Source organism: Musca vetustissima, unplaced genomic scaffold (genome assembly GCF_032173495.1).
Source record: "Musca vetustissima isolate MV318-11 ecotype Yass unplaced genomic scaffold, APGP_CSIRO_Mvet_v1 utg642, whole genome shotgun sequence".
NCBI classification, from domain to species: domain Eukaryota; kingdom Metazoa; phylum Arthropoda; class Insecta; order Diptera; family Muscidae; genus Musca; species Musca vetustissima.
In genome coordinates, this window is record NW_026881041.1 from 98,992 (window position 1) to 112,003 (window position 13,012).

Sequence of the window (13,012 nt, forward strand, 5' to 3'; positions counted from 1 at the left end):
TTTGAAGTAATGTAATGTTAATTAGTTTATGAAAGTAAAATTGTGTTGAGAAGGAGTGTTAAAAATATGCAATTGTTAAAGTAATATAGTAGGCTATGCATAATGGAATAATTTATTGTAACATGGTAGTCCTTGCCTTATCTCTTATCTCTTTTGAATTGTCTTGCTGTTAATATTAATAAAATTCTCGTTGGAAGTTTATCTGTGTGTTTCACTTCCAAAAAAAAGAAAGGCCTGGAATTTCTCAATATACAAGAAATGCTTTCTTCAAGCAGCTGGGTAAGTTGAGCGGAGTAGGCCTCGGCTACCTGTTGTGTTTGCAGCTTTTCGACGTCGAGTTTCCGTGTTGTGTTAGATCGCACCTTTGCTGCTACATTAAGACGGTTTCCTACCTTGGCTGCCACAAGGTAATGGTCCGAATCGATATTCGCTCCCCGGATCGATCGGACGTCTAAAACACTGGATGAATGCCTTTCGTCTATAACAACATGATCAAATATGTCTTTGGTCTGTTCATCTTTATCATCGGCCGGAGCATGGGCGCAAATGAGACTGATGTAGAAGAACTTCGCTTTTATACGGAGCAATTCGCACATCTACTGGAGTGAATCTGGAGACGAGGTATTTTATTCTCTTATTTACCATAAATCCACAGCCAAATTCATGTCTCGTTTCATGGCTGCTATAATACAGGGCGTAATCATCTGATTTACTTACGCCATTCCAAGTGCAGATTCGCAGATCGTGGTTCTTTATACGTTTGCGGGGGTCGTCAACATTAGGGGGGTTTTCTTTTTCTTTGCTTTTTCATAGAAGGTTGGGTTTTCCGAGAGTGGGCATCTAACCCGACTCCTCAACCTATTTTTTATATATATTTATATTTTTTTATGAACTCGCGGCACATATTAGCTCAGTATTTATCATCCCCTACGCCACCCACCCTTGCGTTAGTATGACACGATTATTTTATTTTTAGGCCTTCTCATTGCAATTTTTCGTGTATGAGCCTTAATTGAGACAATTCCCTTAGCCATAAATCCGACTTTTCGGCTAATATTGATAATTTTTGTTAAGAAGATTTGTCAATGTTAACGTAACAGTATTAAATTACATCCAATTTATCTGGAAAATGTGAGAAATTTGGATGTACCTTTCCATAGGGGCTATCTCAAAATATGAACCGATGTATCCTAGGAATACATCTTAGTATTATTTCAACAGACAGTCGGATACGCATAAATCGGCATAGAATTTTGTTCTCATTGTGAGTATATATAACTTAAGGAATTTCCGGTGAATATTTCGAGATGTCTAAGATTTTTCTAAATTTTTTTTTGAACATGAATATTCTAATTTAAAATTAATGAAATAAAGTAGCCAAAATTTATATAAATTCAATAAAAGCGAAAAAAAAACAATTACAATTAGAACCTCACAACGATTTTTTTGAATGCTTTCAACCTTGCCAGCATAGATTTTATCAAGTTTTTCGTGCAAGATATCAGAATTTTTCCCCCATTCTACTTGTAAATCATTTTTCAGACGTGGTATGCTTGAGATGCTATGGCTTCAAATATTTCTCTCCAAAATACTCAATAAGGTCTCTATAGGATTCAAATCCGGGGACTAAGGATGTGTTTGAATCATTTTGTGAACAATTATAAATCATCCATTCTCGAACGATCTGGGACTTGTGTTTGGCGTCATTATCTTGATACAATTGAAATGTTGTCCCCAATCTCAATTTTTCAGCACTACATTTCAAATTATCTTTTAGAATGATTAATTAATAAACCTTATCCACAATTCCTTCAATATAAACGATAAGTTGTAAATAATATCAGTGTATAACTTTCACTGTGAGTCTATCATTTGTTTTGTGTAACATTAATTATTTTTATACCCAACACAACTTTGTTGTCAGGGTATTATACCTTTTTGCATCCCCAAGAGTTTGTAACGCCGGGAAATATTGGTCCTAGACCCACCTTTAAGTATACCGATCGTCATATCTTGACTAGTTGAATCGATCTAGACATGTGTGTACGTTCATCCGTCTGCCTATTATAATTTGTAAACCCCATACAGACCACAGTTGTAGACCAATTTTCACGATGAGTTCTGCCCATGAGGATCCAAGTATGGTCAAGGACAACGCCTATAATATTGGAATAAAGTGGGCCGAAAACTTATTTTTTTGTGTTTTTCGAGTTGATCTATAGGCCACAATTGAATGCCGAACATCAAAACACTCCCCACGGTGAAGAGAATCTGGGCAAGTAGTTAAAAGAGTTGTACAAATATCGCTAAATATTGCCAAGCTCAGAATGTAATACCACAGAAAGTTAGATTTTCGTGGAAGTTGTGTAGGGTATCATGTGGTCGGCCCGTCCGACTATACTGCTCCGCTCTATTTGCTATTTTATTTCATTCATTTTTTGGTAAGGATATTCATGTTCACATATAAGAGCGAATAACATTTTTGATCTGTTCCCGTAATGCAAGAATCAACTACTTTTTACTACGATAACGAATTTTCCTTTGTGATATCGAAGAAAAAAGTAAAATCGATTAGATTCTTGCAGTACGGGGACATACCCTTTATTTATTAATTAACACACAATTACCCCTTTTTATAAAGAAACCAGTAAGGAAAGTAGTAAAGTCGGACTGGGCCGACTATATGATACCCTTCACCACTTTGGGGATATACTACATATGTATCTTTTCGAAGGAACATTCACATGAAAATTAACGTACTTAAAATGCGATCTTTATCTATAAGTACACATTCTGCAATCTATTTTGCAATTGACTTGCAATTCACTGTTTAAAATGTAATATCAATCAAGCACCCATCGATTATTTGGTTTACAATCAACATGAATAGGTCAAAAATATATATGGAAGCTATGCTATATGTAAATCTGAACCGATTTCAAGGAAACTTGCAGAAATTTATTTATACCAATTTCAGTACGTTTTGCCAATCGGCCTAGCTATGGGTCTTTAGTACACCATTTACTTAAAATCGGACGAAAGTATATAGGAGGTGTATGTAAATCTGAACCAATTTCAAGAAAACTTGATACACACAAGGTTATAGTAACTTCAGTACATTGTACAAAATTGTGTGCGGGTCGGCCAATCTTTTAGTGCACAATTTACATTAAATCGGACGAAAATATATATTGTAGCTATATCTAAATCTGAACCGATTTTCACGAAACTTAGCACACATCATTCTGGATCCAATTCAGTGCCCTATGCCAAATTTCGTGCAAATCGAAAGATATATAGGGACTTTGGAGACTCATTTACCTTAAATCGGACGAAAATATTATACGGGAGATATATCTAAATCTGGACCGATTTTCGCGAAACTCAGCACACATTATTCTAGACTTCATTCAGTACTCTGTGAGAAATTTCATGCAAATTGAAAGATATATAGGGACTTTCGTGTACCATTTACCTTAAATCGGACGAAACTATATATGGGAGCTATATCTAAATCTTAACCGATTTTCTCGAAACTTGGCACACATCATTCTGCTCCTAATTCAGTACTCTATGCCCTGATACCCTTCACCACTTTGGGGATATACTACATATGTATCTTTTCGAAGGAACATTCACATGAAAATTAACGTACTTAAAATGCGATCTTTATCTATAAGTACACATTCTGCAATCTATTTTGCAATTGACTTGCAATTCACTGTTTAAAATGTAATATCAATCAAGCACCCATCGATTATTTGGTTTACAATAAACATGAATAGGTCCAAAATATATATGGAAGGTATGCTATATGTAAATCTGAACCGATTTCAAGGAAACTTGCAGAGATTAATTTATACCAATTTCAGTACGTTTTGCCAATCGGCCTAGCTATGGGTCTTTAGTACACCATTTACTTAAAATCGGACGAAAGTATATAGGAGGTGTATGTAAATCTGAACCAATTTCAAGAAAACTTGATACACACAAGGTTATAGTAACTTCAGTACATTGTACAAAATTGTGTGCGGGTCGGCCAATCTTTTAGTGCACAATTTACATTAAATCGGACGAAAATATATATTGTAGCTATATATAAATCTGAACCGATTTTCACGAAACTTAGCACACATCATTCTGGATCCAATTCAGTGCCCTATGCCAAATTTCGTGCAAATCGAAAGATATATAGGGACTTTGGAGACTCATTTACCTTAAATCGGACGAAAATATTATACGGGAGATATATCTAAATCTGGACCGATTTTCGCGAAACTCAGCACACATTATTCTAGATTTCATTCAGTACTCTGTGAGAAATTTCATGCAAATCGAAAGATATATAGGGACTTTCGTGTACCATTTACCTTAAATCGGACGAAACTATATATGGGAGCTATATTTAAATCTTAACCGATTTTCTCGAAACTTGGCACACATCATTCTGCTCCTAATTCAGTACTCTATGCCAAATTTCATGCAAATCGAAAGATATATAGGGATTTTCGTGCACCATTTACCTTAAATCGGACGAAACTATATATGGGAGCTATATCTAAATCTGAACCGATTTTCCCGAAACTTGGCACACATCATTCTGGACCTAGTTCAGTACTCTTTGCCAAATTTCATGCAAATCGAAAGATATATACGGATTTTGGTGCACCATTTACCTTAAATTGGACGAAACTATATATGGGAGCTATATCTAAATCTGAACCGATTTTCCTAAAACTTGGCACACATCATTCTGGACCTAATTCAGTACTCTGTGCCAAATTTCATGCAAATCGAAAGATATATAGGGACTTTGGTGCCCCATTTACCTTAAATCGGACGAAAATATATATGGGAGCTATATCTAAATCTGAACCGATTTTGCCCAATTTCAATAGGGTTCGTCCTTGGGCCAAATAAGTGACTTGTGCCAAATTTCATTTAAATCGGATTATAAATGCGACCTGTACTTTGTTTACAATTTAACATCTACAGACGGACGGATGGACATGCATAAATCGACTCAGAAAGTGATACTATGCATATTCTCAAAAGGAACCATGTGTCTATCTCGTTTCCTTTTGCCTGTTACAAACATATACACAAAGACATAATACCCTGTACCACAGTGTGGTGAAGGGTATAAAAAGTGGCTGTTACTCAATACGAAATTTTACTATTTTTTGGATATCATACTAAAAATTTGTACATTCTTGCATGTTCTGGAACAGACCATTCGTTTAATATACTATGTAAATTTATTGATATTCATTACAAATCATTTTAATGAATGAATTTTGACATAGAATTAATTTTAATAAAATAACTGAAGATTTGGAGCTAGAATTTGTTATTGGTTTTGAATATAAATTAAAAAAGTCAATGTCCGCAGAGACATGTTACAGTTAAGAATCTGTCAGTCGTGAAGAGTACATTAAAAGTGTTGTTTTGGTGTGTTTAATTTTTACTGGAATCTTCCGAGAACTCAAACGGAAATTGCTGTCACTTACAGATTTTGTTAAAAAAAACTGCCCTAACACGACTATGACAACAATCATTGTGATGCTTGAAATATAAACATTGCTACCGATATGGTGGAACAAGCAACAAATGGTCAAAAGGGTAACTTGTTTCATAAATTGTGAACAGCAGTCATTGTTACATGACCAACGTAATTAAAATGGAAACATTTCGTGGCATCTGCGATTTGATTTACTTTTTATTGCAATTCTCCGTACAGCTACTTCAAACGAACATTGTACGACACGAAGAAAAAATAAAGAAAAAAACATTATCCGGCCGTTAAAGATGTTTTGGGGCACATTATGAACATCGCAAGAAATGGGGAAACCTGTTGCTGCTACCATGTGCTCATAACACTAAATTGTGTTCCATTGTTAGTGCGGCTTATCCAATTATAAGCCTGTAGTCGCACTTAGCCACAAACAGTAAATGAATAGCCGTAGACGAATTGACCTCTTGCGGTTGACGTGCCTGGCCCCAAAAGTGTGACAAACTAGTTGGCTTGCGGAGGTCAAAATCCATCATAATTTGTAACACTACAAGACGAATAAATACAGGTAAATGGCGATGTGTTCTCGTAGATGACAATTGTTGTCGTTGTTAACCCGGTTTTTATGGCTTCGTTAGAACTGGAGTACTACTGGCGTTGTGCATTTCAATGAAGACATTACTTATTTTAACAGAAACGTTCAGATATAGGAAACAGGGAAATGTATTGTGGCATAGCCTAAAGGTGGGGCCTTGAATGTAAGTAGGATAATCTTGAATACACTTAACAGAGGTATGGCCGAATATTCACATACAAATTGTATCATTGACTCAATTTACCGTCTCTGATGGCAATTTCATGGAACATTTTAGAGCAGTGAAGTGTATAAGATGGTTTGTTCGCAAAATTCACGAAAGTGTATATGTATAGTATCGGCCAAAACCAATTTTTTTTTTTGTAAAATCCTCAAACCTAAAATTTTCGATTTTTTCCAGCACGGAATAAATAATTTAGTACAATGGTGGGCAAAATTTCTCTTAAAAAATGTTTAAGTGAAAATAAAAACATAAATTATTCTTCGGAATTTATTAAATTTAATATTTTTAAAGCATAAAAAATATCCCAGGCAGTTCAAAAAATAAAGCCATTAAAAAATTTCAGAAAAAAATCATTAATGTTTATTTTTGTTTTAACATCAAAAAATGTAAAGAGAATCCATTAACGCTGGTGTGCAAGTCTGCCCAACTATGATTTAGTATGTCCTGCATAGAATGGTGCAATACAGTTGTATAGGGACAAATATTTCTGCTGGTTTAATATAAAAAGTGAACGAATATTAAGAAGTTTTGGTTGAGAGATTTGCTATCAAATAAGAAACCAAAAAAGAAGAAATTATTTCCAAAATGTATAACTTTTAACAGGTATAGGCTGAATTTCAGCAACATATCTCAATTGTTTTAGAAGTTATTAACTTAGCACCGCTAAATCTGTGATTTCGAACACCGAAAACTGTGATAGAAAAATGTATTCTTAAAAATACGAAATTAAAAACTATACATATACAAAAATAAAACAAAATAAATAATTTGACGCTTTTCGCCATTAATAAAAAAACTAGTAATAAAAACTTCAAACACTTCAGTAGCGGAAAGAAAATTGATGTTATTATTTTTTGGCCAGTGTATATATATGTATGTTAAGTGGTGTAGTGTGTCATATATTTGGACCATCCGAAATTTGGTACTTTCCTCACTGGTGTTTATTAATTGTAACTCTATATAATTATTGTATAGTTAAACTGGCTAATATCACGGTTTTGGATCCCGATACGAATCATAGGACTGATTTTTTTTTCAAATATTTGTACATATTGGAATATTTTAAAATAAAAACTAGTCTAAGAAACATAGACACACATTATTGTAAACTATAGCGGATATGTTGTGAATTTCGTTTGGCCCCTCAGTGGCGAAACCTTGTCGTTTCACCCCTGTGTCTGACAAACTCAATATACATTGTACGATTTTACGACAATTTAAGTGTGACGCGCATAATGTCAACAATCATTGCTGACCATTAAAGGTATTGCGGTTTGATGTTGAAGTGCCTAACGTCGTAATAGTCGCACTTTCGACATTTGAACCCTAGTATCCGTTTGTCCGCCTGCCAGTTGGCCAAACCATTTATTCGTAACATCTAAAACAAATAAAATGTTTTTACAACACTATTTGTGGTGCACAGAAACTAATACCGGCCAGCAATCATATCTGTCTTCATAATTTAGTTGTTGTACTTTTCTGGTGTTTGCCTAGAGTGTAGTCTAAATAGCGTAACATTTGTAATTCCATCCATTACTAGGCTCTACAACATGTTCCTGAACTCGTAAAATAATTTTATGTATTTGTGTTTCAAACAGTTTTTTATGTGTAAAAGCAAAAGGTGAGACTTGTTGGAAGATGATTGTGTGTTTGTGTGTAAGTGTTGTGGTTCTGGTCCCCTTTCTCTATGTTTGCAATATGACCAACTAAACAAACAGTGGGTTTGCTTGTTTTACTACATCGACCACATCGTCCACTTCCACTTGCTGCTATTCGTGTTGCTATAATGAAAAACATGTATTATAAATGCGATGCTGCTTATAGTTTCACCGAAAATTGGCATAGTTAGGCACGTGTCAGTCAACAAGCCAGCCAGTTTGTCTTCGCATGTTATAAGAAGACATTTTGCTAGAGAGTACCGATATACTGGAACTGTCATAAAAAGATGATTTCATACTTTTTCTTACAGTTAAATCGCGTAGCAATTTGGTTTGCGGTTTCTGGACGAAAACAAATTGAAATTTGCATGTGGCCGTTGTGTGGCAGTGGTGTTAATACATGCATATTTAATGGAGTAGTTTTTATATTGTGCAGCGAGGAGATGACCCTTTCGATGAAACTTGAATGGATAATATCAAGCAGCGGTAATCTGCGGCATGTTTCGTGAAGTTGTGCAGTTTCATTGTTTTACACTATGACCAACTTTGCTACATATTTATATATATATATATTTTTTTTTTTTGTAGCAGACAATTGTATTTGTAAATATCAGACATTGCATTTAAACAGCAATAAGTTATTGAGAAAACAAAATAGAAGTTAAACTGAAATCATTTCTCATTATTGGATATTATATATTTATTCCCTACACCATACGGTGGCAAAGGTCAGTGTTACCGCTGGGAATTTTTAAAAAGTCGCACAGAAAAGTCAGAATTTCAATAAAAAGTCGCATAGATTAATTTTGAAGTTTTTTTATTCAAACGAAGAACATAAAATAAATAACAATTCAATAAAAGAGGAATACAAAATTATCAATTATTACAATTTAATTTTTTCGAAACTTCGTTTCTGTATTTTTGTACAAGATCATCACTGGGATTCCATTCCTCTATTCATACATCTAGCAAATTTAGAGCTGATAGCATGGACCCTCAAGTTGTTACATTTAAACTATTAGTTAATTTTGTTTTCATTAGTCCTAATTTAGAAAAAATTCTTTCCGCAGAACCGCTGCTGTGGGCATATGCGGCAAAATTGTATAGATGTAAATACAAAGGTTCGTTTAAAGCATTTTTAAATTACCTATAATAGTATGCCAAAAAATCTCAACATTTGTATATATTATATTCACCACACTTTGTGCGTATGTTTGTAACAGTCAAAAGGAAATGAGATAGACACATGGTTCCTTTTGAGAATATGCATAGAATCACTTTCAAAGTCGATTTATGCATGTCCTTCCGTCCGTCTGTTGGTGTTAAATCCGAATTGGATGAAATTTGGCACAGCTCATTTATTTGGCCCAAAGACGAACCCGATTTTTATCTAAATGGTGCACCACAGACATACTGAATACATGGCATACTAAATTGAACCTGGAGTGATGTCTGCCAAGTTTCGTGAAAATCGTTTCAGATTTAAATATAGCTCCCATATATAGTTTCGTTCGATTTAAGGTAAATGGTGCACCAAAGTCCCCATATATCTTATGATTTGCACAAAATTTGACATGGCGTGCTGAGTTAAGACTAGAATGGTGTGTGTGAAGTTTCGCCGATTTAATGTAAATAATGCATGCAATGCTGTTTATTTTCCGATTGGTACGAATTAAGTTTAAATGTTATGTGTTATGTTTAGTGAAAATCGTACGGCGACATCTACAAATGATACAAATTGAAATTAGTTTGAATTTGAACGGCATGTACTTTTGAACTTTTACCGGGTTAACCTCATCTATGAGGATTTATTTGACATATATGTGAAATACTGTACACTAAATCTAGTACAATATGAATGCACTATACCAAATAAAAAAGAATAGAACTTATGTTGTTGATCAATAAAAAAGGCGCAAAAAGGTCGCACAAAGTTTAAAAAGTAGCAAAATTAGAAGATAATAAAAAAGTTTCACATATAGTCACAGGTCATCAAAAAGGTTGTAAATTGCGACTTTAGTCGCACAATGGTAACCCTGGTAAAGGGTATTATGTCTCTGTGCAGTTAGTCCGAATGACTGTAAATTATGGCAAAATAAGTTAGAAAAAAGGCAAATAAGTTAGAAAAATTTGCCAATCTTTTAAATATGGAACTGTGGCTAATACGAATATATTTGAATTTATGTCAATGAAATTGACATAAGTAGAAATTTTAAATTTTTTTGCACTGCTTTGGTGTTAAAATGTCATGATCTTTTTTCCTACCAGTCATGGCAAAGGTTCAGTAGTTGGCATCAGAGACCTGCGCCGATCAAATTTGTCGGCTGCGGCGGCTTATGTTAAAAAATTTCGGCGGCGGCTTAAGCCGGCTGTGAGCCGATGTCAAGGCATAAAATGGTTTCGTTTTTGAAAATCAAAAATAAATACAAATTCATATTTGTTCTGTTCCCGTACTGCAAGAATCTACTAATTTTTACTATTTTTTCCGATTTCATAAAGGAAAAATTGTTATCGTAGTAAAAAATTGTACATTCTTGCAGGTTCTGGAACAGACCAATTATATCACATCAATTATAATAATAAATTAAATTTATACATAAACCAGTAAGGAAACTAGTAAAGTCGGACGGGGCCGACTATATGATACCCTTCACCACTTTTGGCATATTCAACAGATGAATCCTAACAGACGTCGGTCGCATTTTTATAGGACCAGTAAAATGAAACTGGATCCATAAACATGTCATTCTGCAACCGATACTAAATTTTTCATTTGATCAGATATAGAAGCTATATCTAAATCTGAACCGATTTCAAATTTAACACACATCACTCTAGACCTAATTCATTACGCTGTGCCAAATTTCGTGCAAATCGAAAGACATATAGGGACTTGAGTTGACTATTTATCTAAAATTGGGCGAAACTATATATGGGATCTATTTCTAAATATGAACCGATTTTCATGAAACTTTGCACATATCATTCTAGACCTTATTCGTTTTGATGTGCCAAATTTCGTGCAAATCGAAATATATATAGGGACTTTGGTACACCATTTACCTTAAATCGGACGAAAATATATATGGGAGCTATATCTAAATCTGAACCGAATTTCAATAGGGTTCGTACTTGGGCCAAACAAAAACACTGTGCCAAATTTCATCCAATTCGAATCATAAATGCGACCTGTACTTTGTTTACAATTTAACATGGACAGACAGACGGACATGCATAAATCGTGATTCTATGCATATTCTCAAAAGGAACCATGGGTCTATCTCGATTATTTTTGCCTGTTACAAACATATGCACAAAGACATAACACCATGTACCACAGTGTGGTGAAGGGTATAAAATTTTGGTTTAATATACTAAATACAATATATAATATATTAAATTTATTTTTAGTTATAATAATTAAATAATTATATTAATTATAAAAACAAAATTTTTGCACATTTTTTGTTATAACGAACATGAAACGGCGGCTGTATTTAAGCCGAACAAAATTTCTGCGGCGGCGGCTTTTGAATTTTATCGGCGGCTCGGCTCAGCCGGCTGTGAGCCGATCGGCGCAGGTCTCTGGTTGGCATAGAGGCAGTCATCAGAGGCAGAGAACGATACAACAACAAATATTTTACAAAAACTACATTGTTGTTATAGAAATAAATAAACAAAACAAATATTTATTTGTTTTCATTTTTTGTCAACAAATAATCTATGAGGAATTGATGAATCTTTTGTTTTTTCGAAAATTTACCATATCCTGCCCGTGGCTCCTATATATATATATATATATATTTATTTATTTAATTGTGGCTTCCAAAATTAGCCCTTGTCAGTGGAAAAGTTGTGTGCCATAAATCGCCGCTCAAAGACAACAAAATAATGAGGATTGTGTTACATAGCCAGTATACCAATATTGTCTTAAGAGTATGTCAAATTCTCGGGCCGAAGTACGGCCCACAATGCTTTTCAATTTAAATTAATATATAAAGATCCACTACGGAATCTATCCTTAAACTGGACATCCGTCGAAGATTTTGATCATACCAATGGGCAGATTCCAATATACAATTTTCTTGCTTTTGATGGTGGTTGAGGATTTATATCCTACACGTATGGACTTACTCAATATAATCTTCTAGCAAATTGTGATATTTTCGTGAGAAAGCAGTAGAGACATTATAGAGGCCCATATGTGTGACAAACACCAATGGACATATACCAATACAGGCTCCTTGCTAATTTTAAAGGTCCATATTTCAGCGGCCTATAATCAGGAACCCAATGTAGGTATTATCCGTCTGGCTGATACGCACGATAACTCTCGAAGTAGCCGATTTCGTCCAAATTTTGCTCATTGTAATATTTCTTTCAAACTTAAATCAAGATGGGGAATATCGGTCCACTCCTTCAAGCATCTCTTCACAAAATGGCTAACATTTTGCTAAACATTAGTTTTGTAATATCATGCGAACGGACTATTCCATTTCAACTAAGACCGTTATATGAGTCTTTTTTTTTAATGTGGTTTAAGTCCATTTTAGGTTCTGATACAAATCTTGGTTTTCTAGAAAAGTTTACAAAACATATAAAATTGAATTTATCAGTATAAATTGGGTTTATCAGTAGACTCTGCACATCGTAGTATTTTTACCAATCCATGATCAAATACGAAGATGGGTCTCTCTGTCCTCTCCTTCCTGACACCTGCACCACAAAGTGTCAAAATTTTCAACATTTATAAATTTTGAGCGAATGGAATGTCCGACACTGCTCATAGCCGTAGTTTTGTCAACTCTAACTCAAATCCGATGTTGGCAACCAAAGTTCCATTTCATCAAAATTTTTAAAATTTGATAACCTATTATCAACCGAATGAAATGTCCAATTTGATACAAACTGTACTAATCGTAATAAATTTTATATAAAATGCCGAAAATAAATTTTATATCAGGCATACGGACTATCCGATTTGAAACAAACCTGCACAACCTAATATGCTAACGAACGTTGTA